We start from the raw sequence: 11363 nt of genomic DNA on the forward strand, positions 1-11363 counted from the left end.
GAGATATGCTGATATTTTAGCCATCTCTGCTAGGTTTGTTACTTTTAATGTCCATTCTTGAATAGTAGGCAAATCTTCCTTCTTCCAGTATTGTGCCACCAGCAGTCTTGCTGCGGTTATTAAATGCAAAATCAGGTTATTCTCTACAACTGTACAATCAGTAATTATACCTAACAAAAATAACTGAGGGGTAAACTTTATCCTTTTTTAAAGAACATTTTGCATAATCCACCATATTTTTATCCAAAATGCTTTAACCATTTTACAAGTCCAAAAATATGGAACGCTTCACGAATTTGCATGTCATCCTTGTGCAGGGGCCATGCTAATCTTCTCTGTATCGTTCCAATTTTAGTATATGTGCTGCCGAAGCGAGCGCAACTACAGGCTTTTCAAATACTATATTCCTCATGGTTCCTTCCTCACTTAGTTATTTTAAAGGAACCCTGGAAGTATCACGTGAAATGTTTATACCACTTTATAATGCCTTGGTAAGTCCACACTTGGAATACTGCATTAAGTATTCCATGTAAAAAAGATGCTGAGACTCTAGAAAGGGTGCAGAGAAGAGCAACAAAGATGATTAGGGGACTGGAGGGTAAAACATATGAAGAACAGTTGCAAGAACTGGGTATGTCTAGTTTAATGAAAAGAAAGACTAGGGGAGAGATGATAGCAGTGTTCCAATAGTTCATAGGTTGCCACAAAGAAGAGGGAGTCAAGCTATTGTCCAAAGAACCTGAGGGCAGGACAAGAAGCAATGGGTGGAAACTAATCAAGGAGAGAAGCAACCTAGAACTAAGGAGAAATTTCTGACAGTGAGAACTATTAATCAGTGGAACAACTTGTCTCCAGAAGTTGTGGGTGCTCCAACACTGGAAGTTTTTAAGAAGAGATTGGACAACCATTTGTCTGAAACGGAGTAGGCTTTCCTGCCTAAGCAGGGATTGGACTTGAAGACGTCCAAGGTCCCTTCCAACTTCCAACTCTGCTGTGCTATGCTATGCTATGCTATGCTATGCTATGCTATGCTATGCTATGCTATGCTATGCTATGGAACAACTTGCCTCCAGAAGTTGTGACTGCTCCAACACTGGAAGTTTTTAAGGAGATGTTAGATAACCATTTGTCTGAAGTGGTGTAGGATTTCCTCCTGAGCAGGGCATTGGACTAGAAGACCTCCAAGGTCCCTTCCAACTCTATTCTACTCTATTCTATTTGTGGCAAAGGAGATACGAATCTTTAGAGGAAATTAAGAGGGGAATTCATTTGTAATTTTTCTTTGGCAGAACCAAAAAATCAAGTCAGGGAAAAAAGCTGAAGATAAAAAGGGCAACTGGACCAGGCATCAATCACTGTATATCAGGGGTGCCAAACTCAAGGCCCATGGGCCAGATGTGGCCCATGAGGTGCTTAGATCTGGCCCATGGGGCTGGCCTGGAAACAGCAAAGGACCGGCCTCTGCCAGCAAAAATGGAGCTTGGTGGGGGTTATGCATGCCCCACCCCATGCTCCATTTTCACTGGCAGAGGGCTATCTAAAAACAAAACAAAAGGAGAAATGTTTCTCCTTTTGCATTTGATCATCCAAGAAGGGCCAGGAAAGGAGAAAGGGAAAGAGGAAAGACAAAGGAAAAGATGGGAAGTGAGGAAGGAAGGAAGGAAGGAAGGAAGGAAGGAAGGAAGGAAGGAAGGAAGGAAGGAAGGAAGGAAGGAAGGAAGGAAGGAAGGAAGGAAGGAAGGAAATTATAAATGAGAGGGAGGGTCTCCGGGAAGTCCTGCCTTAGCGCTTGGCCACCATAGGTGCTCCCAACAAGAGTCCTGTGTCATGCCCACCATGGCCATTCCCACCACCACCTACCACCCAACCCTGCCCTCCAAGATCAAACACAACCCTGATGCAGGGTCTCAATGAAATTGAGTTTGACACCCCTGCTCTATGTCGTATTGAATTCAATGGGACTTACTTCCCGGCTAATATTCTAAATGTTGATGTCTGTTTTAATCTGTTCAGAAACTTACAGCAGTTCAGTTCAGGGCTGGGGGATGAACTCTCCAAAAATCCCTCCGCGTGGAATAGCAATTCAGTAAAACCTGAGTAATGGGATGGCATTAAAACAATATATTGACAAAGTCAGTGTCTGACCCCCCCCTCCACGTTCTTGCTAATGCAGCAAGCAGTTATCTTTAGAAATGCTTATCTTCATAATTACCCCATAGCAAAACTAATTACTGCATGAAAATGCTCAGAAAAAATACAGTCAACCAATTCTGAAATGTGAGATCTGTGGCTATTAGAAAATAGAAACGGTTGTGTTGAACTTATTGGAAGACCTCAGGATATTAAATATCTATTACCAATTAAACAGCTAAAAATATTGTCTGGAAAAAAAAAGGAAAGGAGAAAAGAAGGGTTGCAAGAGTGTAAGTGTGTAAATTTCAAAATTGTGCATTGGTGTGCTGATATGTTTTGGATGCAGGAAGTATTGTAAGGCTCATGTAACCCCGCAGGAATTGATTGCAATTGTTGTATCTCTGTGATTAATTGCTCTTTCCCCCACCTCCCCAAAAAAAGAAAAACTCCATTGAAAATCTGCAATTCTACCTCATTACAATGCAGAATATGCAAGTCTATTTACATGTAAGTCTAATTGCATTTAACTGGCATATCTTCATGACAACTGTGTCTCCCTAAATTAATTAACCCCGAGTGAGAGAGGTAGCATAAGACTTGCTGTTTAAGGGAGGATATTATCCGGTAAGCTATAAATTCTCATTGCTGGACAAAGTTGTTTATTTGTTTATATTTATTTATCAAATTTATATGTCACTCCTCTCACGGAAAATGACTCAGGGTGGCGTATAACAATAGAATAAAACCACAAATATAAAAGCAACAGAAATATAAAAATCCACCTGAAAAAGATAAATGTTATAAAGACAAATACAATGGTACCTCGGTACTCAATTGCTTCAAAACTCATTGAGTTTGGTACTTGATGCATTTCGACATGAAAATGTTGCCTCAGTAGTCGTTTGTTTGGTACTCTACACGTTGCGATAGGAAGATAGAGACTGCTGCCAAGAATGGACAGGAAGTCAGCCATGCTGAGCCTCGGTGGCACTGTGGTTAGAGTCAGTGGGTTCCAGTGGTGGGTTGCAGATGGTATGCTCCGGTATGTGCGTACTGGTTCCTGCTGGAAGCAGCAGCAACTGTACTAGAACGGTGGTTTGGAGGGCCCTCCCGCCCTCGTTCCTTACCTTACCTTGAAGGAAATGGGCCATCTGCGCATGTGCACACAACATACAGTGCCTTTGCAATGCTCCGCTGAACAGCTGGAGCATTGCAGGTGGTGGGTGCGCATCCGTGCGTAGCACTTGTGCCCATGGTGGATGCCCAGCTCCCGTTGCAACATACCAGTTGCAACGGAGCCGAAACCCACTACTGGTGGGTTCCTAACAGGTTTACTACCGGTTTGCTGAGAGGGCATTTTGTGTGCATGCTACTCACTTTGCTCACTCGCACACCCATTACACATTGCTGTGCATTCACAGTTGACTGAAAACTGTTCTGCACATGAACAGAAACATGCCGGCAATGGCAGAAGAGACTGCAGAACCGGTTTGGGAGTGTGGCAGGCCTGGGTCGCTGCCGGTTCCAGTGACCCAGGATGCCATACCACTACTGGTTTGTCTGAACTGGTACTGAACCAGTAGGAATCTATCATAGGTGAGAGGGCAATACTGCAGACTACTTCTGCTGACTGCAATTTGACAGTTCAAATCCCAACAGGCTCAAGGTTGACTCCTTCTTCCACCCTTCCTAGGTAGGTAAAATGAGGACCCAGATTGTTGGGGGCAATAGGTTGACTCTGTAAAACTTCTTAGAAAGGGCTGTAAAGCACTATAAAGTGGTATATAAATCTAAGTGTTATTGCTTATTGCTATGCTGGCAAATATTTTTACTTTGACTGATGAAATTGCTTGAATGAGCGGCCTATAAATTTAACAAACAAACAAACAAACAAATAAATAAATAAAACATCTCAAATTATCAAAATTTGGTCCAGTTGCAAATTACAACAAATTTACAAATTTGTTGAATATAAATTATTCAACCTTTAGACACCTGGATGATGGAGTCTTCATTGACATATTGCAATGCATTTTGGGGGGAAATCCCTGAAGTTGGTGTGGCAAGCATTGGTACATTCCAACCACTCTCTAACTCTCTGCCTAATTAATTTTGCTCTGATTGATGAAGTTGCTTCGATCAGCAACAAAACATCTCAGGTTAACAAAACTTAGTCCAGTTGCCATGGTTCAAACTTTAGGCATTGTGCTGGGAAGGTTGCTGCAAAAGGAAGCAGGGGACGGCCACAGAAAGTGGACAGGAAGTCAGCCATGCTGGGATGGTCACTGACATAGGAAAAGGGACAGACAGGAATTCCTTCGCAGCTAAAACTCAAAAGGTGATATGATAAGCTATGTGGTTTGTTTGGTTGCTGTTGTTGTTAGTTGTGAAGTCGTATCTGACCCATTGCGACCCTATGGACAATGTTTCTCCAGGACTTCCTGTCCTCTACCATCCTCTGGAGTCCATTTAAGCTCAAGCCTACTGCTTCAGTGACTCCATCCAGCCACCTCATTCTGTCGTCTCTTTCTTCCTTTGCCCTCATTTTTCCCCAGCATTAGGCTCTTCTCCAATGAGTCCTTCCTTCTCATTAGGTGGCCAAAGTATTTGAGTTTCATCTTCAAGTTCTTGCCTTCTAAAGACTAGTCGGGTTTGTTTGGTACTCATTGTTTTTAGTATTCATCATGCCTCCATAACCAATTAATGATGAGTACTGAGGTACCACTTTATACAAATCCTAGTCAAAGAGAGGATAAACAATGACCATCATGGAACATTGAAGGATATCTCCGGTTCCTTAGGAACCCCAGGAATATTTTTGGGTCTTCCCCAAAAGCATATCTTTGGGGTTTCTGCCCATGTCTTCCCAGGAGTCTGACCCCAGAACTTTCTAACTGGATGTCAGCAGTTGAAGATTACTCTCTCTCTACAACGTGGAAGCTATTGCACTTCAAAAGTCCATACAGAGGTCAGGCAATTACTGGAATCTGCAATTCCTCAGAGGTCAAGGCTTGAAGATTGAAAGGGGTCTTGGGTCAGATCAAAATGACAAAGAGCAAGAGTTAAAAACATCCAGATCTGGCCATATTTTAAAGGAAACTGTATCCCTCAGGGAAGAAGATGTAACAATGAGACTCATGAACAGGCCAAATCCATGGTCAAAATGTGATTGAAGTGCTTGCAGTCTTTGAAGATGGGAGAAGATTGTCCGTTTCTAAGATTCTAAATAGTTAATAATAGATATGTATTAGTTTCTATTTCTAGGCCTCTTAACTTTTTTAAAAAATAAAAATGAAATGAAATGTGGGCAGCATCATGAATAATAGGAATAATAATAGGAATAATAGCATCAGAGGTACAAAAAATAAACAGGAAATTTCAAGTGGGAGGTATTCTAAATATTTGCTAGCATAAGATGTGTTTCCAACTTGTGCAAGTGAAAAAGCAAAATAAGATGCAACAGGGAATGTTACCACACTACTCACATTCTCTCCCTTTCATAAAATGACCCAAAAATCAAAATACAGCTTTAAAAGAGACTAAATTATGTATTAACTAACAATGCAAATGAAACATGTTCTAAACAGTGCATGAGAATATAAGTACGCAAAGGTGGACAATCTTTTGGTGGGAGGCAAGATTTTCTGTTTCCAGCTAGTGGATTTATTTAGTTATTTATTTGATTTGATTTGTCAATCATTTACAAGATAATAGATATAAGAATAAACATGAGTATGAATGAAATGGGTACAAATAAATGGGGACAGTAGGACAGGGATGGTAGGCATAGTGGTGTGCTTTTGCACACCCCTTACAGACCTCTTAGGATTGGGGTGAGGTCAATAGAAGACAGTTTAAGGTTAAAGTTTTGGGGATTTGAAGATGAAACCACAGAGCCAGGTAGTGCATTCCAAGCATTGACCACTCTGTTGCTGAAGTCGTATTTTCTGCAATCAAGTTTGGAGCGGTTTACATTGAGTTTGTATCTGTTGTGTACTCTTGTATTATTGTGGTTGAAGCTGAAGTAGTCATTGACTGGTAAGACATTGTAGCAGATAATTTTGTGTACTACACTTAAGTCTGACTGTAGGCGGCATAGTTCTAGGTTATCCAAGCCCAAAATTTCAAGCCTGGTGATGTAGGGTATTCTGTTGCGAGCAGAGGAGTGTAGTACTCTTCTCATGAAATACTTCTGGACTTGCTCAGCTGTATTAATGTCTGAGCCAAGGTGGCGCAGTGGTTAAATGCAGCACTGCAGGCTACTTCAGCTGACTGCTAGATCAGCAGTTCAGTGGTTCAAATCTCACCAGCTCAGGGTTGACTCAGCCTTCCATCCTTCCGAGGTGGGTAAAATGAGGACCCGGATTGTTGTTGGGGGCAATATGCTGACTCTGTAAACTGCTTAGAGAGGGCTGAAAGCCCTATGAAGCGGTATATAAGTCTACTGCTATTGCTATTGCTATTGCTATATACAGTGTGGATTCCAGACAGATGAGCTGTATTCGAGAATTGGTCTGGAAAAGATTTTGATTCCTTTAATCATACAAAATTGTATGATTTTGTAGCAATATGATATTACCGGAGGAGAAGCTTTGCAAGATTAGGTTAACAACTCTTAATGCCTTTTTGGCGATGCTGTTACAGTGAGCTCTGGCACTTAGATCATTTGATATGAGTACCCCAAGGTTCTTGACAGAGTGAGGGTCGTCTACAAGGTCGCATCCGCCTAGCTTGTATTTGGTGTTCTGATTTTTTTTTTACAAATGTGCAGGACAGAGCATTTGTTGGTTGAGATTTGGAGTTGCTACTTTTTTGACCATCCAGACACAAAATCTAGATTGCTTTGAAGGGCATTAGCATTGTTGGTGGGTGTTGAACAGTTTTACGTCATCAGCAAAGAGGACACAGATGCTTATAAGATTATGTACCATATTTTTCAGAGTATAAGACGCACCCTTTTCCCTCAAAAAAGAGGGTGAAAATCTGGGTGCATTTTATACACTGAATACAGCATTTTTGGCCTCCCAAAACCCTGCCCCCTTCACCAAAATGGCTATGCATAGTCTTTAGGAGGTTTCCCGAGTGCTCCTGGGGGCTGGGGAGGGCAGAAATGAGCAAAAAATGGCTGCTTTTTGCTCATTTTTTGCCCCCCAACCCGAGGAGCACTCTATAAGCCTCCTAAAGGCTATGCATCCCCGTTTTTTTTTGACAAAAAACGGGCCATTTTTGGGAGGTCTGCAGATTACAAAAAAAAAAAATTTAATTTGCCTCTTCAAAATCTTGGTGTGTCTTATACAGCAGTGCGTCTTATACTCCAAAAAATACGGTAGGTAACAAAGCCTATTTTAAGACTTTTCCTAGAGTTTTGATCTGTTATCCTTTCAAAATGACATCTAATTGGGCCTTTGATTTTCACCTGTTGAGATGGGAAGGAGGTTTTAAATGATAGATTGGAGGCCACCCGAGGTGTCAAGCTTCTCAATTGTCGGGTGGGATTTTCCCATATTTAATTCAAAACTGCAAACTTTCCTCAAGTTTGGCAGCTGGCTAACCCTGAATGAGATTTGGGAGGAAAAGCCCATGAATATTTACCCATGTCCCCAGGGAAAGGTTGCTGAAGTTTCTATTTTACTATGTGCCAATTTCTTTTTCTCACAATCCCACTTTGGGAGAACATTGAAAATTCCCTTCCCAAAACACCTTCCGTTCAATACCGAATAACTTTCTTATCTCTCCCCTCACCTCCAAATCAGGCTATAATTCCAGTTCTTTTTCAAAGCTTTTCTGCATTTCCCCACCTCATTCTTCAGCCCCACGGCCAACCCAAGGTCAGTGAAAATCACCAGCTGAACTTTATACTGCGAGCAGCTTAAGTCTTCCCTTGCATTTGTGTTCAGCAAATGAACCTGCCTTAACAGGCTGAAGGAGTTCAGTCCCATTGGGGCTCGGTGGAGTCTCTGATATAATCTCCTTCTCCAAATCTACAGCATGAATCTTTAAGCACTGAATCCCAAATCAATGAAATTAATGATCTCATCCACTGCTAATTTATACCTGTCTCTAAATGAAGACATAACTTTTATTTTGTCCAACTTGCTTTGCTCGCGCCAGACTTTAATACAAAGGCTAAGAGGGATCAAAGAAGCCAGGAGGGAATTTTCTTCCGGCTTGTGCTGTGCATGCTGAAATATTACATCTCTAATTAAACAGGGGGCACTTTAAGATCATTTCAACATCCAGGGCCAAAGCCACAGTCTCTGTAATTACAAGGGAAGGGAAGGGATCATTGATAAATCCCAGCAGAAGATAATGTGAATGAGTCATTTGGCATGTAGGTTTTCATCCAAGGATCAAAAGTTCCAGGGCCTTTTGAGTCTCTTCAGACAGCACCTACACTTACCATTAACACCAACTTCATTATAACGTTGGCCCCTAGAAATTTCTCTTTCATTTATGAATGATGACTTTTTATAGCAGTTCAAAAAACTAGTGATTAACATGTTCAGGTTAGAGAGTCTAAGAAGCTGGTCGCTAGGGAATGGAGGGATCTGAAATCAAACATGTATCTCAGCATCTCGAAAAGATACAGCTCGGAGTGGAGAAGATGGGAATCCTTACCGAATAGCTGTGTAGAACCAACAACAAGGAGTAAAACAACAAAGGGAACTGAGCTGCTAATTTGATGAAGATAATCAGAAGCCAGTTCAGGGAAAACTTGGGCTAGTGTAGCTCTTCTTAGGGGTCTATGACTGTGATGGCAAACCTACGGCACGTATGCCACAGATGGCATGCGGAGCCCTCTCTGATGGCACGTGAGATGTCGCCCCAATTCAGTTCTGCTGCACATGCGCGCATGCCTCCCACCACCCAGCTGGTCTTTGGTCTCTGCCGTGCATGCATGGGGGGGTAGGGTGAGGGTGAGGAAGACATGCACATGCAGGGGGGATGTGCACATGTGCAGAGGACAGGGCACTTGCGGGCACATGTGCATGAATATGCAGAGCGTGTTCAGGGGTGCATGCACTTGGGTGGGATTTGGTGGGGCACATGTGCAGGGGTAACACATGCATTGTTTTGGGGGTTTGAGTGCACGAATGCATATTCACACTTGCACACATGTGCTTTGGGCACTTGGTCTGGAAAAGGTTAATCATCATTGGTCTATGACAATTCGCCATGGACAACTCACCATGGACATCTCACCACAGCCAACTTGCTGCAGTCAACTTGCTGCAGGACAACTAGCCATGGAAAACTTGCTGCAGGACAACTAGCCATGGAAAACTTGCTGCAGGACAACTTGCCATAGGACAAGAGTTACAGTAGTAGTGAAGAAACCAAATGGGACAACTCGCTGGAGCCAACATACCAAGGCCAACTTGCCACAGCTAACTCACTGCAGGACACGTCGTCACAGGACAATTGAATAAGGTCTTTGATATTAGTGTAACTCTTGTCCCACAGCAAGTACGTTTACAAGGAACGAACCCAAAGCAACAAGTCTCAGGCAAGATCTGAGGCAAAGTGCATGAAACAGCAAATTGAAACAAACTATAGGGCCCAACCCTCTGGTAGCTAGGCAACCAGAGGGCTGCTGCATACCAAAGCTAGAAGAAATGACCTTGGAGAGATAAGGAAAGCCCAGACTGTAGTTGCAAAGCTGCAATGAGGAATTATCCCCGCCTTCTCCATGGCATCAAGCAGGAGGCCAGCTGACATTCAGCCCCCCTGTAACAGAGGCTTTGCCCGTACAGATAAAACTCATACAAATAAGGCAAACAACACATCTCGCCAAGGACAGAGATGCATTCAGGGTGTGTCAGGCTATTTTCTAGGAAAAATCTGAAGGAGTTTAAATACTATGCACAGAAATAAAATGCAGAAGAGCAGAGACTAACAATAATAAGCCCCCAATGAGTACCCCATCTTGGCTTATGGGACGTGTGAGGAAAATGAGAGCCAAGCCAGGAGTTCAACCATACCAGACAGGTGTCATCAGGAGAGACAGACAAAGAATAAACAATATGGTGCAATGTAATTTTCAGAAACCCGTACCAGATCAGTCATCACCTGGGTCAAGAAGGACCATACTAGGTGGTCTACAGCAACCAGGGCTAGATCTCCAGTTGATGTTTCTACCAATCCATCAACTGAGAGACTACAGTGAATCAATCAACACCTGATGAAGAAGAAACAGTGAAATTCTGGACATAGCTATCCCAAAAACGCAGCAATAATGCAGCGTGGCTCAGGAGATGGAGAAAGACAAAGAAGAAGCTGAAATAAAAGAATTTGTAATAACAACAGAAATGGTGGAGAAAAAGGCAAGGAAGATCAAAGTTTGGTCAGCACCAGTTGAAGAAGATCTGTATGGTTTTTGATTGAAACATACAACTGCTCTGCCCCCATTCATTGCCAAGCAATTTAACAGCATACTACAAGGTGGTGTAATTGAAGACTAGTTAACATGTGGCAACCCCTATCTGATGATGAAGGATCCAACAAATGGGCAGCACTAGACAACTACAAAGCAATTGCCTGCTTGCGGACAACTTTCAAATTGCTAACAAGCTCTTTTCACCTGAGCAGAAAGGAAATCACCTGAACAGCAGAGGAACAAAAGATCAGTCCTAATTGACAAGATGATTTTTGAAAACTACAAGAGAAGGAAGACCAACCTGAATGTAGCTTGGATTCAACTTCCTGACACATGATTGGATAATCATGTGCCTAGAAATAACAGGAGTCCGTAGAAACATCCAAAACCTTGTGCAAAGATCAATGGCACAATGGAAGACACAATTCCTGGTCAATGGTAATAGACTAGGAGAGGTTAATATCAAGAGAGGAATCTTTCAAGAAGACTCACTGTCACCACTACTGTTTGTCATGGCATTGATTCCTCTGTCAACAATACTAAACAAGTCAAGCCATGGTTATCAAGCATCAAAAAAACATCTGCCAGTCTATCCCACCTCCTGTACATGGATGATATGAAGCTGCGTGGAGAAGCACCATTTGAAATTGCAGTGAAATTTGGACTGAACAAACCTGCCACCTTCCTATCAACAGAGGAGAAATAGTGAATACTGAAGGAATCAAGATGCCCTATGGAAATAACATCAAGAGTCTGGATGGAGAAGATCAATACAAATACCTGGGCATCCTTCAAACTGACAAGATCAAGCATAGTGAAGTCAAGAAGAAGGTTACGAGTAAATACATCATGA

At 42.3% G+C, this 11363-nt stretch overlaps 1 non-coding gene across 1 annotated transcript; it reads right to left on the bottom strand.

Moving 5' to 3' along the window:
- Window positions 1–272: 272 nt before the first annotated feature.
- On the bottom strand, window positions 273–379 carry LOC148045289 (U6 spliceosomal RNA). The gene has a single exon (XR_015696825.1). It is a non-coding gene; the product is annotated as a U6 spliceosomal RNA (small nuclear RNA).
- Window positions 380–11363: the final 10984 nt, after the last annotated feature.

Source organism: Thamnophis sirtalis, unplaced genomic scaffold (genome assembly GCF_051295495.1).
Source record: "Thamnophis sirtalis isolate CommonGarterSnake01/CBP01778 unplaced genomic scaffold, rThaSir2_p1.2 scaffold_5, whole genome shotgun sequence".
Lineage (NCBI taxonomy): Eukaryota > Metazoa > Chordata > Lepidosauria > Squamata > Natricidae > Thamnophis > Thamnophis sirtalis.